The sequence below is a fragment of the Berghia stephanieae genome, chromosome 14 (assembly GCF_034508935.2).
Source record: "Berghia stephanieae isolate SIO BIC M18660-M18661 chromosome 14, UCSD_Bste_1.3, whole genome shotgun sequence".
In the NCBI taxonomy this organism is placed as follows: Eukaryota; Metazoa; Mollusca; class Gastropoda; order Nudibranchia; family Aeolidiidae; genus Berghia; species Berghia stephanieae.
The window spans coordinates 10,345,433-10,363,411 of record NC_088373.1 but is presented as its reverse complement, the minus strand read 5'-3'; the positions used below and the strand labels follow the sequence as shown (position 1 = coordinate 10,363,411).

The 17,979-nt window shown below is 38.0% G+C and overlaps 1 protein-coding gene across 1 annotated transcript in view; it reads right to left on the bottom strand.

Annotated features, from left to right (window-relative positions):
- The window catches only part of LOC144960088 (uncharacterized), an 88,129-nt gene extending 78,812 nt beyond the window's left edge, over positions 1-9,317 (bottom strand). Inside the window, exon 1 of the mRNA XM_078893038.1 lies at positions 8,385-9,317. The gene's annotated coding sequence lies outside the window, so the exon portion shown is untranslated. The remainder of the gene's footprint in view (positions 1-8,384) is intronic.
- Between the last annotated feature and the right edge of the window lie 8,662 nt (positions 9,318-17,979).

Genomic DNA, 17,979 nt, shown 5'->3' with positions numbered 1-17,979 from the left:
AGCCAGCCTCGCTCGGCGCATAGTTGTGTCTTTGGAAAAGGCTCTTTACTCACGTTCTCTCTCATCGTACTCAGGTGTAAAATGAGTACCTGGTCGTTTAAAAACGTTGCCTCTGTCTGAAAAAAAAATGAATAGTAATATCGCCTAACAGGCGCCATGTCACGTCCTATATGTTAAGTGTTACTTTTGACCAGGGACCCCTTGTAAAGCGCTTTGAGGACGTTGAGTGGATATTGCACTATATAAAAGCTCATGTTTTTAAAAAAAAGATAGTATACGTTTGGCTTAGAAATTCATAGCCTTGCCATCCGGAAGTATAACGGACCAACACACAAAACTGTGTGTATCCTTGAACGTTTTTGTCTGATTAATACAGTTTAGTGAGAATTACTCATTAAAGTGGTTGGCAAAAAACAATAACAAAGACCTGAGTGACGTCATCTTCGAACGATCTATAACGGATCAACACACAAAACTGTGTGTAACCTTGAATGTTGAGAGGTCTGGTTAATACAGTTTAGTGAGAATTACTCATTAAAGTGGTTGGCAAAAAAAAAAAATCAATAACAAAAGACCTGAGTGACGTCAACTTCATTCTATCTATATGAATGGCTTACGGCTGCTGTGCCAAGCAATCAGATTGAAAATACACTTGGGATGTGGGTGTGTAGGTCAGGGTTGCCAATTTGGCAGATTTTCTGCCAAATGTCCTTTTTTTTCAGAATTTGAAGTCGTCTGGCAGAGAAAAATGGCAGTTTGGCAGATATTTGGCAGATTTTATTTTCCGAGGCCTAGGGATGAATGTATAGGTCTACTCCACGTTTTCCATGGCAATTTTTATGTATTAGTGATTTTTTGGGAACTTGGGAAATGAAAAAAAATAAATGATGACATCGGCCTTGAGAATTTTTTGTTTAACAAAACTGATGATTTTTCAAAGGGGGTACTATAAATAGTACGGTTTGGCAGATTTTTGTGGTATTTGGCAGATTTTTAAAATCCAGTTGGCAGAATGCCTGAAATTAATCTGGCAAACCTGGTGTAGGTGTAGGTGTAGGTGTTAATGGCGGATTGGATGTGGAGGTGGGGGAGGTGGTTTGGGAGGGGGAGGTTGGTGGTGGATTTTGTGAAATACGATGTCATTAATAATTCAAGGCCATTAGGTGATAATCGTAAACCAAATGGGGTGACTCGATAATTACTCTCGATAGGTTACTGGATGGACGGGGGTGGCAGATTGTATTCTCAGGTAACAAATTAAGACATTAGGAAGCAGGCACTGCTATAGATAGCATGCAGATGACGTCACTCAGATCTTTGGTATTGCTTTTTGCCATCCGCGTTGATGAGTAATTCTCACTGAACTGTATTATCCGGACTATAAAAGTAAAAGGTTACACATAATTTTGTGTGTTGGTTCGTTATACTTCCGGATGGCAATGCTGTGAGCTTCTTAGCCAAGCACACATTAACTATAGACAGTATGCGATTGGCTAAGAAGGACACAACATTGCCATCCGGAAGTATAAAGGACCAACACACAAAACTATGCGTAGCCTTAAACCTGGTTAATACAGTTTAGTGAGAATTACTCATAACCGCGGATTGCAAAAAGCAATAACAAAGACCTGAGTGACGTTAAATTCGTTCTATCTATAAGATAAAGATCTGAAACGGACAAAGCAGAGAAAAAAAAAAACAAAAATAAGGGGCAGCGGGCTTCAGCGCTACGGTCTTTGCCTCGTAAACCAAAAGGTACCGAGTTCGACTCCCCGCCTCGTTCTGTCGCCCCACAGACTACTACTACTACTACAAAATAAAATGGCGGCGCTCGACCTCTCACTCGCCACTTTTGATGACGTTTTCCCCCCTGTTGTCCAATCTCACCCTGTGTTATCTATGCCTCGCACCGCTTAGCTTATTTATTCCAGTCTTCCCTTAGAATAGATAGGATGCACTTGCCTAAGAAGTTCATAACATTGCCATCCGGAAGTACGAGTATAATGGACCAACACACAAAACTATGTGTAATCATGAACTTTTATAGTATGGATAATTCAGTTTAGTGATTATTACTCATAGACGTGGATGGCAAAAAACAATAACAAAGACCAGAGTGACGTCAACTTCATTCTATCAATATACCCTAAAGACAAATATCAACTTGGAGATGAATGAAGGGAATTTTATTTTTATTTTTATTTTTATTTACTTAAAAACAAACAACCAAACAAAGAAATAGATAAACAAAGAACAGAGAAAAAAGATATTTGAAATATCTGACATTTCCGGTGGTTTTAACTACATTGACATTTTTCCAGCTCGTTGTCAAATCTGATATCGTACATTTTTGACACGACAGCTCACACGGCTAGTGTCACATCGCATGTATAATCCGTTCCAAATCCCTTGCGCACGGAATATCGCTAATACTAATTCCTCCAAAGTTACGAAATGTGGTGCCGTGATTCTTTTTATTTTTTTTTTTTTCACCCGGGCTTATATTATTTTAAGTGACATTACGAAATGTGTCGAGAACTTATGTCTAACTTGGATTTAACGTGAATTAATATTAACAATTTAACCGTTAAAAAAAATACTGACTGAAGAAGGGTTTTGGGCCCAAAACCTCCAGTGTTTAGCATTTTTTTAAAAAGGTGATATTGAGAGAATGCGTTATCTATCAAATTGAGTCCCTACTTGGTGGACAACGATTAATGACAAAGACAGTTTCCACATGGGACTGGTATCTCTGTGTTGTGGCTTGTTTGATTGCATTTTTTGGATTTTTGAGTATTGTTCACTCGTAGAACCCCCCCCCCCACCCCCCTTTTTTTTTCTCCCCCTAATAATAGGATTCAATAATCGTAACGTCACTTCCTTCCTAATGACGCATGGTAACTTAGTAACACTGGCTCTAAACTATCGGAACAATGGCGGACGCCCGTATGAAATATTTCTCCGGCTTGCATAAAAACGCTTCCAGAGGGGAAAAAAAACACATACATTTGATCATGTTTTGACTTTTACACATTCTGATCAAAAGGCATATGAAAAGTTCTAGCCAGCATGAAGAATAAAAAGTAATGATTTTCTTTGTTTAGATCCAAGATGGCCGCCGTTGCCTGGCGGCGTGACATCAGACTACTGAATCCTATTAGTGTTTACATGTGTGCTGTTCTCCATCGTTACCTTATAGCCTGACACTGACCAAAAGATGACGTCAAATGAAGTCTTTGGTCACAAAAGAAGATAAATCGAGAATTATATTCAATAGTTCAACCAATTACTTGTTTCTTTGAGCTCGACTAACAACTCGCTAGACGCTGCACAAATCTTTAAAAAATGACGCCAAACTATAGATAGTATGCGCTTGGCTGAGAAGCTCATAACATTGCCATCCGGAAGTATAACGGAACAACACACAAAACTGTGTGTATCCATGAACGTTTATAGTCTGGTTAATATAATTCATTGAGCATTACTCATAAACGCGGATGGCAAAAAACAATAACAAAGCCCTGAGTGACGTCATCTTCGAACTATCTATAAGTACTAGCGAGTTCTTGTGTCAGGCCTGACTTGTCTGTTGACGCCATTGATAGATTAGTGCGCTGCCGAGTTAGTTGTCGATGGGAGTATTCAAGGAAATACCTGATCTCATTGAATACAACTCGCTATTGGATTCAGTAGTCTGATGTCACGCCGCCTGGCACCGGCGGCCATCTTGGTTCTAAAGAAAGAAAATCATTACTTTTTATTCTTCAAGCTGGATAGAACTTTTCATATGTCATGTGATCAGAATGTGTAAAAGTCAAAACATGATCAAATTTATGTGGTTTTTTTCCCCTCTGGATACGCTTTTATGCCAGCCGGAGAAATATTTCATACCGGCGTCCGCCATTGTTCCGATAGTTTAGAGCCAGTGTTACTAAGTTACCATGCGTCATTAGGAAGGAAGTGACGTTACGACTATTGAATCCAATTTGGTTGTGGACTAGTTGTTTGACGTTTTTTTTTTTTTCAATGTCAGGCTATGAGCTTTCAACGGCGACGGTTGGACACAAGTGAGGGACAGAATCTTTGATAAACGCTTTCACCGAATGTCCATATTTATAGATAGTATGCGATTGGCTAAGAAGTTCACAACATTGCCATCCGGGAGTATAACGGACCAACACACAAAACTGTGTGTAACCTTGAACCTTTATAGATAGTATGCACTTGACTAAGAAGCTCACAACATTGTCATCCGGGAGTATAAGGGACCAACACACAAAACTGGGTGTAACCTTGAACGTTTGTAGTCAGGTTAATACAATTTAGTAAGAAAAAGATGGCAAAAAGCAATAACAAAGACCTGAGTGACATCAACTTCAGACTATCCGCAGGTTCCAATATCTTAGTGATCATTCTCTTTACAGGTTTGTCTCTGGATGGAAGGCACAATGAAATCGTGAATAATTCAGTCCAGGCAAGCAATAACCCTCTATGCTTGAGAAGGCTTTAATTACTGCTGCTTTGGCAATAATAAATGGGATCGGACGGACGTTCCTGGGACTGAGAACGTTGGATGCTTATTATTGTGGTCAATAATTCTCAGCATGATGAGTCCACTCGTGGCCTTTGTTAACTTATAGATAGGATGCGCTTGGCTAAGAAGCTCATAACATTGCCATCCGGAAGTATAACGGACCAACACACAAAGCTGTGTGTATCCATGAACGTTTATAGTCGGGTTAAAACAGTTCAGTGAGCATTACTCATAAACGCGTATGGCAAAAAGCAATAACAAAGACCTGAGTGACGTCAATTCGAACTATCTTTTGATAGAATGAAGTTGGCGTTACACAGGCCTTTGTTATTGTCTTTTTTGCCATCCACGTTTATGAGTAATTCTCACTAAACTTGCTTAACCAGACTATAAAAGTTCATGGTTACATACTGTTTTGTGTGGTTGGTCCGTTATACTTCCGGGTGGCAATGTTGTGAGCTTCATAGCCAAGAGCATACTATCTATGACCTGACACTAGACCGTATCCATCGTTACATAATATAACCTGACACTGACCAAAAAATGACGTCATAAGACCAGTCTTTTGCCACAAAAGAAAACAAAACAATAGTTCAACCAATGAGACCACTTGTTTCCATTAACACCACTAACGAACACTCAGACTAGGCGGTGCAAAAACCAAATAATGACGTCAAAATGCCAGTCTTAGAGGGTTTCAGCGTAGCCATCGTTAACATATAGCCTGACACAAGAACCCTCTAGGACTGGCAGTTTGACATCATTTTTTAGGTTTGTGTAGCGTCTAGTGAGTTGTCGTTAGTAGAGCTCAAGGAAAAAAGTTATTTCAGTGGTTGAACTATTGGATACAAATCACGATTTATTTTCTTTTGTGGCAAAAGACTGGCATTCTGACGTCATTTATCGGTCAGTGTCAGCGTGGCCTTCGTAAAGTTATGGCCTGATACTGACCAAAAAATGACGTCAAAATGCCAGTCTTTTGCCACAAAAGAAAACAAATCGTGATTTGTATTCAATAGTTCAACCACTGAAATAACTTATTTCCATGAGCTCTACTAACAACAACTCACTAGGCGGTGCAAAAACTAAATAATGACGTAAAAATGCCAGTCCTTTTGGATTTCAGTGTCAGGCATTAACGTAACGATGGCTACGGTGTCAGGCTATAATAAGTTAACGATGGCTTCGGTTTCAGTGTCAGGCTGGAATATAGATAGTTCGAAGATGACGTCACTCAGGCCTTTGTTATTGTTTTTGCCATCCGCGTTTGTGAGTTGTTCTCACTAAACTGTATTAACCAGACTATAAAAGTTCATGGTTACACAGAGTTTGTGTGTTGGTCCGTTATACTTCCGGATGGCAATGTTGTGAACTCCTTGGCCAAGCGCATTCTATCAATAGATAGTTCGAAGATGACGTCACTCAGGCCTTTGTTATTGTTTTTGCCATCCACGTTTGTGAGTTGTTCTCGCTAAACTGTATTAACCAGACTATAAAAGTTCATGGTTACACAGAGTTTGTGTGTTGGTCCGTTATACTTCCGGATGGCAATGTTGTGAACTCCTTGGCCAAGCGCATTCTATCTATACCGATGGTCACGAATAAGCTCTGACTCCATGGGCCCAATGGCTCTGAAGGTCTATCTATTTGTGTTGAGTTTTTTTTTTTTCTTTGGTCAAAAATGTGTTGACAAAATATCAGGTTTGTACATACACACTATCGTAACGAATGTGACGATTTGCCTACGGTTGGTAATGAGAAGGTTAATGAATGGTTCTGGTTCATTATGCCCTTTATAAACCCAATTATTGAGGTAATTATAAACTCAATTATTGAGGTAATTATCGCCTATTAAGAGTATTGATTCCTTGAACATAATTAATGCTGCCTGCCATTTCAAAGCCCCCCCCCCCCCTTTATTTCTATTTCTCTTTATTTCGGTTTATCTTGTATGTATCGATCATATATCTATCCACACCCCCCACTCTCTCTCTCTCTCACTCTCTCTCTCTCTCTCACTCTCTCTCTCTCTCTCTCTCTCTCTCTCTATCTCTCTCTTTCTTTCTTTCTCTCTTTTTCTGTTTCACTGTCTGTACCTTACATTTACTCTTTATTGCTCTCTTCCTCTCTCTCTCTCTCTCTCTCTCTCTCTCTCTCTCTCTCTCTCTCTCTATCTCTATCTCTTCAATCTATCTATCTATCTTTCTATCTCTTTCTCTTTCTTACATCAATAGGGACTTTCATATTCAAATCTGCTACTACTCCTAGCTGTGATCGCTGGCAGATAGTGTGAGTATTTACCTTAACGCATAGCATCAATTGATGATATATTTATAGAGAGTGCATTCTGATGCTTAAAAATGTATATCAAAACAATTTTTCTTTCAAAGATTTTAATGAACAAAATTTAATAGTAAAATAAACCTACCTGTTCCTTGTAAAAAAGACGACAACACACTTAATGAGTGTCAAATTATGTTAACATAACATGTGGTATAGGGCAAAATAGGATAAGATCCTTTGAATGCCCTTAATATTAATTAGTAATGCCATAAATCTATTGATTAAATATTACAATAACGATACACGTGGTAAAGATAGTATTTCAACTTAAATGTACTCATGTGGTGTACAAACATATATCTTTAACCGTGAGATGCAAAGCGCACACACAACACACACACACACACACACACACCACACACACACACATACACACGCGTATAGAAGATAACCATAATAATATAATAATGCATAATATATACATACAAGATTGAAAGCCATGTCAACAGCAGAGCAAACAAGTATTATTCGTCATATATAAATCTCCCATCATATAATTCCCTGTCTACTAACTATGTTAATATTAATATTTATACTACACAGCTTGTTCCAGCAACACAGACTCCAAAGAACTCACTCTTGCTATATTATTATTATCATTATTATTATTATTATTATTATTATTATTACTACTACTACTACTACTACTACTACTACTACTACTACTACTACTACTACTACTACTACTACTACTACTACTACTACTAATAATAATAATAAATAATAATAATAATAATAATTTAAAAAATAATAATAATAATAATAATAATAATAATAATAATAATAATAATAATAATAATAAATAATAATAATAATATATAATAATAATAATAATAATAATAATAATAATAAATAATAATAATAATAATAATAATATAATAATAATAATAATAATATATAATAAACATGATAATAATAATATAATAAATAATAATAATAATAATAATAATAATAATAATAATAATAATAATAATAATAATAATAATAATAATATATAATATATAATAATAATAATAATAATAATAATAATAATAATAATAATAATAATATAATAATAATAATAATAATAATAATAATAATAATAATAATAATAATAATAATAATAATAATAATAATAATAATAATAATTTTAGTACACTCTGGGTGACTTCTACCGAGATCCGTAATAACAATGATAAAGATGTAATCCAGGAATCAGTAACACACAATAACACTAAAATCATATATTATGAAATCACGGAAGACTCATCAAACAACATAGATGATGGTGATGATGATGATGATGATGATGATGATGACGATGATGATGATGATGATGATGATGACAATGATGATGATGATGATGATGATGATGATGATGATGATGATGATGATGATGATGATGCTGATGGTGATGACAATGATGATGATGATGATGCTGATGGTGATGACAATGATGATGATGATGATGATGATGATAATGATGATGATGAAATAGTAAAAACAATAACAAAATGCGGCCACTAACCCTCTAGTGTTCCAATCAAGCACAGCAATAATTAAATTGAATAAATAAAACTCAATCTAGAATACAACACATCACTATTATATCATTTTTTATCTTCATCATCACTGTTGTTTTTATAACAGACTGTGTACTTCACGAGCTCAACTCTTACAAGAGCAATCAATAAACACGCTCGCCTCCTGGGGTGATATTATTATGATTATCTATAAATAGCCTCCATCATGAATTTCGAGGGTGCCCCAGTAGTATGCTGGTTGCATCGTTTTTTTGTATTTGTGTATATTTCATTCCTTCCGCGTCTAGAATCTAATTTCAACGAAGAATCTATTTAGTCTGTAAACGTCAACTCTATTGCTATTTTTAGCCCTATAAGGATTTGATATAATTCGCCCTTAGCGCACAGTATGGAACCGGATGGGGTTTTGTTAATTGTATGGAAGCACAGTTTCACTTTATTTACGAATTGTCGGGTTTGGGAATATAATTTCACTTGAATAAAACAACGGATTTTAGTTTACTCGTTTTAGCCTCCCCCCCCCAACCCCCTTTTTAATGATTCCCTTCCAGTTAAGCATGTTTCTAAACCACAACATAGTTTTGGGAGCTAAATCTGTGTTTAGTTACCGGTACTTTATTAAAAAAAAACAACAAAAAACAACAACAAAAAAAAAACAAAAAAAAACAACAAACAAACAAACAAAGAAAACCCAACAAAACAATAATCAACAGAACCAGAAAAAAGAACACGACACATGCTGCTAACAATATAGATAGTTCGAAGATGACGTCACTCAGGCCTTTGTTATTGTTTTTGCCATCCGCGTTTGTGAGTTGTTCTCACTAAACTGTATTAACCAGATTATAAAAGTTCATGGTTACACAGAGTTTGTGTGTTGGTCCGTTATACTTCCGGATGGCAATGTTGTGAACTCCTTGGCCAAGCGCATTCTATCTATAGATAGTATGCGCTTGGCTAAGAATCTCACAACATTGCCATCCGGAATTATAACGGACCAAACACACAAAACTATGTGTAATCTTAAACTTTTATAGCCTGGTTAATACGGTTTAGTGAAAATTACTCATAAACGCGGATGGCAAAAAACAATAACAAAGACCCGATTGACGTCAATTTCGTTCTATCTATAAACGTTTAAGGTTACACATAGTCATTGGTATAGGTACGTTATGTCCGGCTGGCAGGTTGTTGTAATTTTTAAAACTAAGCACACATCATCGATGATATGTCATTTACAGGAATAAAAATAACTGTTTATTTGTTTGTTGTTAAGGAAGGAAATAGGATTGTAAAAAGTTCTAGAATTACAAATAAAGCACCCAAGAAAAAGTAAGACATAGGGGAACTGGGAAAAACAGGGATCTAATGTAGATTCCAAGAGCACACTATCAAAGTACTTAGTTTGAGATCACATATAAGTTTCGTCCGGACACAAGCACAAAATCCAACAAAAAGGAATGCACTCAAATGCTTACATTATAAATTCAAAATAACAAATATATTAATACATAACAGAGAGATGATTTACAAGGAAAAAAATATCATCTCCCAAAACAATAACTATGCATTTGACTGTTTCCCTCCCAGCTAGGGTTTCCGGCCAGGACCCGAAAAAAAACCCAAGTAATCTAATTCCAAGACTAAGACAGAAAGCATGTTGGAAAACAGATATAAGGGGATAGAAGACAGTATGTACCCCCCTGCCCACTATGGGAGGTCAGGAACCCCACCCAGACAATAACTGTAATAGTTAATGTGTCAGTACTAGAACAAAAAATAAAAGCAAATATGACGATAAAGTGCTTCCGTCGTTTTCTATTTCATTGATACGAATAACAACACTCTTCGACAGTTGTGATTATCGATTTCCAGAGAGATGGCTGGATGTCGCTGTGTTTGGCATTTAGTGAGGTGCCTCTCTAGCGGTATGGTGGAGGAATTAATCGATAATCATTATGCATCGAGTTCACATGACTTTCGCACGCCTCTTTGTTGTGTGAGGTGCCTTTTTAGTGGTATGGTTGATGTCTAGGTGAGCTAAATTATTGAGATCAATCGATTGTAAGTGACCATTTAATTCATGTAACCTTGAACTCCTGTGTTTAGAATACAAAGATTAAAGATTCTATGTTTCGCGACTGACACAAAATATGGCGCCTTTCTCATTGTATGGTTAAGTAATGTTTGAAATCTTATAATTGTGTTTGTCCTTTTAATAGAGATTAATAAATAGTAACCATTTCAGGTTAGGCAAAATGCTTCTCAGTTCTGCGGTTGATAGCAATTGGATTCAATAGGCTGATGTCACGTCGCCCAGTAACGGCGGCCATCGTGGTTTAAACAAACAAAAAAAAAAATCGGTACTTTTTATTCTTCATGCTGTATAACTTTACGATGGCTACGGTCAGTGTCGGGTTAGATAGTTCGAAGATGACGTCACTCAGGTCTTTGTTATTGTTTTTTGCCACCACGTTTATGAGTAATGCTCACTGAACTGTTTTAACCTGACTATAAACGTTCATGGATACACACAGTTTTGTGTGTTGGTCCGTTATACTTCCGGATGGCAATGTTATGAGCTTCTTAGCCAAGCGCATATTATCTATAAGTTAATGATGGCTCCGGTTCTAGTGTCAGACTATAAATAGTATGCGCTTGGCTAAGAAGCTAATAACATTGCCATCCGGAAGTATAACGGACCAACACACAAAACTATGTGTAACCATGAACTTGTATAGTCCGGTTCATACAGTTTAGTGAGAACTACTCATAAACATGGATGGCAAAAAACAATAACAAAGACCACAGTGACGTCATCTTCGAACTATCTATAGATAGTATGCGCTTGGCTAAGAAGCTCATAACATTGTCATTCGGAAGTATAACGGACCAACACACAAACCTATGTGTAACCTCAAACATTTTTATAGTCTGGTTTATACAGTTTAGTGAGAATAACTCATAAACGCGGATGGCAAAAAAACAAAACAAAACAAAAAAAAAAAAAAACAATAACAAAGACTCGAGTGACGTCAACATTGTTCTATCTATCTGACAACGATGGCTTCGGTCAGACCACCGTGTCTCGTCGGTAAATTATATCCTCTCACTCATAATAATATGTTTGGTGACCTGGCTTAACTCGTCGGATGTTGGAAAAATTCAAATTAAATATTATTATTCCATTCTGATCACATGACATGTGAAAAAGTTCTAGCCAGCATGAAGAATAAAAAGTACCGATTTTCTTTGTTTAGAACCAAGCTGCTCGGTGGTAGACAGACGTGACATCAGACTATTAAATCCTATTAAGTAAGACGGATTAACTCAATGAGAAAAAAAAAGAGTTTTATTCTTTAAATTAAAAAAAAAAAATGAAATTCCCTTTATTCATCCCCAAGGGGAAATTTGTCTCTAGGGCCTATCCCAACAGAAGACTTGAATAACCCAAGCGTCAGCCGCAGTGTTGCGCCGCAAAGTGAGCTAAGGCGAGGTGACTTGCTCAAGGCCACACAACGAGGGTAAGAAGCAAAGACCATACGGCTGAGCCCCCAGGTTCTCGACCGATTAATTAGATATAACAAACTTGGATTTGTGACCCATCGTCTCAAAACGGTATTATGTCGGAACGAACCAGATGCTTCAAAGCCGAATTAAATGTTAAACTGGTCAAAATTATATATCGTTGTCATTAGCACCCTAAAATATGGTATCCATTCTCCTCAATAAAACATACAAACTCAACACAAGTCTGATATTTCTGGCTATAAATTCAATTTTCATCATCTTAACCAACCCGACTTGTACCGTTTGGAGACGAAGGGTCACTTTTCATTCATATGACTCTAAACCTAATTTTCTTCATCTCTGCCAACATAACACAAGATGGACAAGGTGGGTAAGAAATATAAACACAGATTAAAACTTACTTTTCTGTGAGTTCAGATTCTTTTCCATGGAAGTCAACGTGGCCCCGACAGCAGCTTCTAATGGTGTCCACAATGCTGTGTTATGACGATCTATCCAGCTCGCAAACTCATTACCGCACTCGTGCACCGTCGCAAATCCACCCGGAAGCTTCGTGTGCCTATGTGGTCTTCTGGTATGACACTCGCTTTCGGATCGGAAGGTCATGGGTTCGAGTCTCACTCGGCGCATAGTTGAGTCCTTGGAAAATGCTGTTTACTCACATTCTCCCACCGTACTCAGGTGTAAAATGGGTACCTGGCCGTTAACACCGTTGTCTCTGTTTAAAAAAAAATTATAATATCGCCTTACAGGCATCATGTTTTGTCCTAAATAATAAATGATGCTTTTGGACATGGACCCCTGTAAAGCGCATTGTGCACGTTTAGTGGATATTGCGCTTTATGAAAGCTCAATTTTTTTTTCGTCACAACGCACCGTTCAACTAGATGCTCTGCGGTTTCGTACTCTTGACCACAACGAGTACATGTTGGACACGTGGCAAGTCCCCACTGATGTAGTGAGCGTGCTCTTAAACAGGTTCTCGACCGAAGTCGACTGGCTGCCATCACCCAATATTATCTCCTCTTGCTGATGGAAAAGCCTGGCAACTTCTTCCCCAGTTTCGAGGAGTCGATGTCGCAGCCCCCCTCGAAGGATTGAATTCGTCCAAACCGACTTTCATCTCGTTTATGCAGCTCTGTACGCATGTGCCTCGAACAAGGAACAATGTTTCCGAAAGCTAGTGTTATACCACCCTTGAAGAGCCCTCAAAAGTTCCGAAAGCCATGCCGAAAATAGGATTCAACAGTCGTAACGTCACTTCCTTCCTAATGACGCATGGTAACTTAGTAACACTGGCTCTAAACTATCGGAACAATGGCGGACGACCTTATGAAATATTTCTCAAGCGAGCATAAAAGCGTATCCAGAGGAAAAAAAAACAGATAAATTTGATCATGTTTTGACTTTTACACATTCTGATCACAAGACATATGAAAAGTTCTAGCCAGCTTGAAGAATAAAAAGTAACGATTTTCTTTGTTTAGAACCAAGATGGCCGCCGTTGCCGGGCGGCGTGACATCAGACTACTGAATCCTAATTTCTCCAGTTTTAATCTTTTGCTGGTGACGATAACTCTTGTAAAATCAGTTTATTCGTTGATTTTCGTGGTTACCTCCCTTTAATTATAATTTCTCTTCAAAACAATCGGACACTGACAAGGAATCTCAGCGGGAGAGTAGTATGTAGTACGCAGATAATCAACTGGTTATGTCCCTTGACTTAAAGATCTCAGCAACTGTCGATTTGCTTTTTATTTAAATCTAAGACTTGCTTTCGTCACAAAGCCTTAGATATTTTTATTCGGCTTTATGGTTAAATGATATTACCTTATTAGCCGTGAACACTTTTCACTAAGTGGGTCACTTTGAGGACATTTTGCAATATGACCAATGACCTCGAGCACATGGAAAGTTAATGCCCATTGCCGTTTAATGGGCATGTTGTCTGGGTTCTAAAATTGCATTTTCTCTGGAGATTGTTGTTAGGATGTTCTGGTTGGGATAGTTTTCAATTTGTTTTGAGATGATATGAGTCGAGTACTTTTGTTTCCTGGTTTTTATTATATAAAACACCAAAACATCACAGGAAATATGAAATAACACACAATCATAAACAACAATAACGATTACACAGACTTTCCGTAGATTGTCCTAGTGACAAGAAACAGTACTGTAGAAGTTAATATTTGTTTGTTTTTAAGGGTTTTACAGCGCTTGCAACACATTTAGGTTATATCAGCGCCAGTAAAAAGGAAGAAAATGGGATAGTAAAACGTTCTAGAATTACAATTAAAGCGCACAAGAAAAAGTAAGACATAGGGGAACTGGGAACAAATAGGGATCAGCCCCTGACGTGCATGTTTCGGCTTCGTGTCCTGTCGAAAAGATAGTTTAACAGCGCCTACCGTGGGCTGCTTGTCTCTTTCTAAATTTTAGAGTTCCTGCTGGAATGAAACCATGGTAAATGTTGAGCTTTTTTATTGAGCTTTTATCTAGTGCAATATCCACTACACGTGCTCAAAGCGCTTTACAAAGGGTCCCCAGCCAACAGCAACACTTAACATGTAGGACGGGACATGACGCCTGTTAGGCGATATTATAATTTTTTCGGACAGAGACAATGCTGTTAACGGCCAGGTACTCATTTTACACCTGAGTACGGTGGGAGAATGTGAGTAAAGAGACTATTCCAAGGACTCAACTATGTGCCGAGCGAGGTTCGAACCCAGGAACTTCCGATCCGAAAGTGAGTGTCATACCACTAGACCACATAGCCGCACTAAATGTTCTGAAGAAATTAAATGAATAAAACGCTATGTCAAAGATTGCCGTCATTTTCACGACATATCTCTAAATCTTATCATCTTTAAAGTGGTTTAGCTCAGTTGGTAGAACACTTACTCCATACGCAAAGGGACAGTGATCGATCCCGGGTGAAGTCGAAATTCTTTTATTTTCTCTCCCGACTGAGACAACGCTATTGAAGGCAAGGCACTCATTTTACACCTGAGTACAGTGAGAGAATGTGAGTAGAGAGCCTTTTCCAAGGACTCAACTATGCGCCGAGCGAGGCTCGAACCCAGGACCTTACGATCCGAAAGCGAGTGTTAGCCGCACAGGGTGTCTCACTGACAGTCTGGTGGATATGCCGTATTAGTTATGTCCCGTGGTGGGTGACGTTGATGCTAGAGTGTCCAAGTGGCAACCGGAGGGTGCTGTGTCAGTCGCGTCATCAGTGGGAACTTTCCACCTGTCAAACATAATATACCCGATGTGGACAAGAGCATGAAACCGCAGAGCATCTAGTTGAACGGTGTGTTGTGGACAAAGCTTCCGGGTGGGTTCGCGCGCGACGGTGCACGAGTGCGGTACGGACTTTGCTGATTGGGTCGATCGTCATAACGTATTCTTGTGAGCTCCATTAAAAGCTGCTGTCGTGTCAGTTTGGCCCCGTGTTAGATGACCTTGATGTTAGAGTGTCCCATTGACAACCGGAGTGTGCCGTGTCAGTTTGGTCCCGTTGTCGATGGCGTTGATGTTAGAGTGTCCGATTGACAACCGGGGGGTGTCGTGTCAGTCGATGACCTTGATGTTAGAGTGTCCGATTGACAACCGGAGGGTGTCGGGTCAGTTCGGTCCCGTGGTAGATGACCTTGATGTTAGAGTGTCCCATTGACAACCGGAGGGTGTCGGGTCAGTTTGGTCCCGTGGTAGATGACCTTGATGTTAGAGTGTCCGATTGACAACCGGAGGGTGTCGGGTCAGTTTGGTCCCGTGGTAGATGACCTTGATGTTAGAGTGTCCGATTGACAACCGGAGGGTGTCGTGTCAGTTTGGTCCCGTGGTAGATGACCTTGATGTTAGAGTGTCCGATTGACAACCGGAGAACGCCATGTCACTTTGGTCCCGATGCCTGACATTGCACTGCGTTACCCGAGACTGAAATACAGAGACAAGAAACGTTGAGAGTTAAAAAAACAGTTTTAATAGCAGAGAAAGAAAATACAAACACAAATATGTAAATTTACAAAATATCACATTTCGTCAAATGTGGAAACAATGTTTGAACTTGAACACGTATCAGACACACAAATACATGGAGTAGTAGGCAAATTAAGTAGTGAAACCAAAGCTTTGGCATATTTGTGTTTGTGTTTTCTGTCTCCTGACGAAGGCCAAGGACCGAAACGTTGTTTGTTTTGTGTTGTTCCCTTATACATGAGTCACATCTACTCACTTTATTTTTTTTCTCTCCATTAATAGCAGAGGATGCAGCAGCAACGTCTAATGGTCTTACACTACTATGTTATTATGGTCACTCAAGGCCGCAAATTCATAGCCGCAAATTAAATTTTATACGGTCGCAAACGCTTGACTAGATACTCTCAGGTTGTGGGCTCTTGGCCGCACGAGTACATGTCGTGGGGAAGATGTAAAGTACTTTTGACCAATTTACTTTAAATTTATGTAAACTTCTTTGGCATAAATACAATCTTTTTCTCAAAATTTTGCAATCAAAATAATATTGGAAGCGCGAAATGTTCACTTTCAGTTGTATTCTTCATTATTGTGTATGGATATTTATAAAGTGTTGATTTCTGATAGTTAAGGATTGCCTTCTTATTCGTCCCTTCATATTCAGAAACTGCTTAAGTTTCAATTAACCGACCATTCCTTTTTAACGAATTCCTTCAAAATGGATAAGCGGAAAATTCATAATTTTTCCTCTACGAATTACAATCCTTACCAGTTATCGATTTTAATATAGCTGTTATAGGCGGAATCCTTTTCTATTGTTTTACAATTAATGAATTTTTTTTTAATTAAGACAAATTGATTCAGAGGTTCATACAAAATTTTGCAGCTGTTCATTGAGGGACAGCTGAGAAAAAGATTAAAAACACGCGCCCGTATTAAAAAGCGTGACTAGCTAGACGTCTATAGTATTTATAATTGTGTGTTGTTTCGTACTTCCTGTGATGTTTTGATGATGAGATTATCATTATTGTTTATAATTGCAAAGAAGGTGTTTACTTCTGTGTCTGCATCTAATTCATTGCATTCAGACTGCATTATTTGGTAGATGTTGAGTATGACTATGCTCTTTTCTGTGTAATATTGTGTATTTTATTGCTTTCTTTTCGGCTCCGGTTATATTTGTTGAGTATAAACTCATCTGTACCTTGTTCATACATGTATTAATAATAATAATGATATTCTATGAAGTACAAAATGTACGATCTACGTTTGTAATAAAAATAAACAAGGGATTCTGTACTTCCTGTTCCTCCCTTACCGGTCAATAAAATTGGCGTCATTGTTTTTAAATCTTCTTTGAGTTAATATCTAAAATATCCAATCTCACAACCAATCATCTCTTCACCAAAATAATATAACATAACAATATTATTCACTCAGTGTGAGGTAGAGTATCACGTGTGTATGGTTTTGAATGACGATGTGTGTAGATTATATTATCTGGTTTGAAATGAGCACGCTGTGAGACCGATGTGTGTCTCTTGGTTTTGTGTGTAACTATGGCTTGGTAAACAGCGATCTCTTGGTTTTGTGTGTAACTATGGCTTGGTAAACAGCGATCTCTTGGTTTTGTGTGTAACTATGGCTTGGTAAACAGCGATCTCTTGGTTTTGTGTGTAACTATGGCTTGGTAAACAGCGATCTCTTGGTTTTGTGTGAAACTATGGCTTGGTAAACAGCGATCTCTTGGTTTTGTGTGTAACTATGGCTTGGTAAACAGCGATCTCTTGGTTTTGTGTGTAACTATGGCTTGGTAAACAGCGATCTCTTGGTTTTGTGTATAACTATGGCTTGGTAAACAGCGATCTCTTGGTTTTGTGTGTAACTATGGCTTGGTAAACAGCGATCTCTTGGTTTTGTGTGTAACTATGGCTTGGTAAACAGCGATCTCTTGGTTTTGTGTGTAACTATGGCTTGGTAAACAGCGATCTCTTGGTTTTGTGTATAACTATGGCTTGGTAAACAGCGATCTCTTGGTTTTGTGTGTAACTATGGCTTGGTAAACAG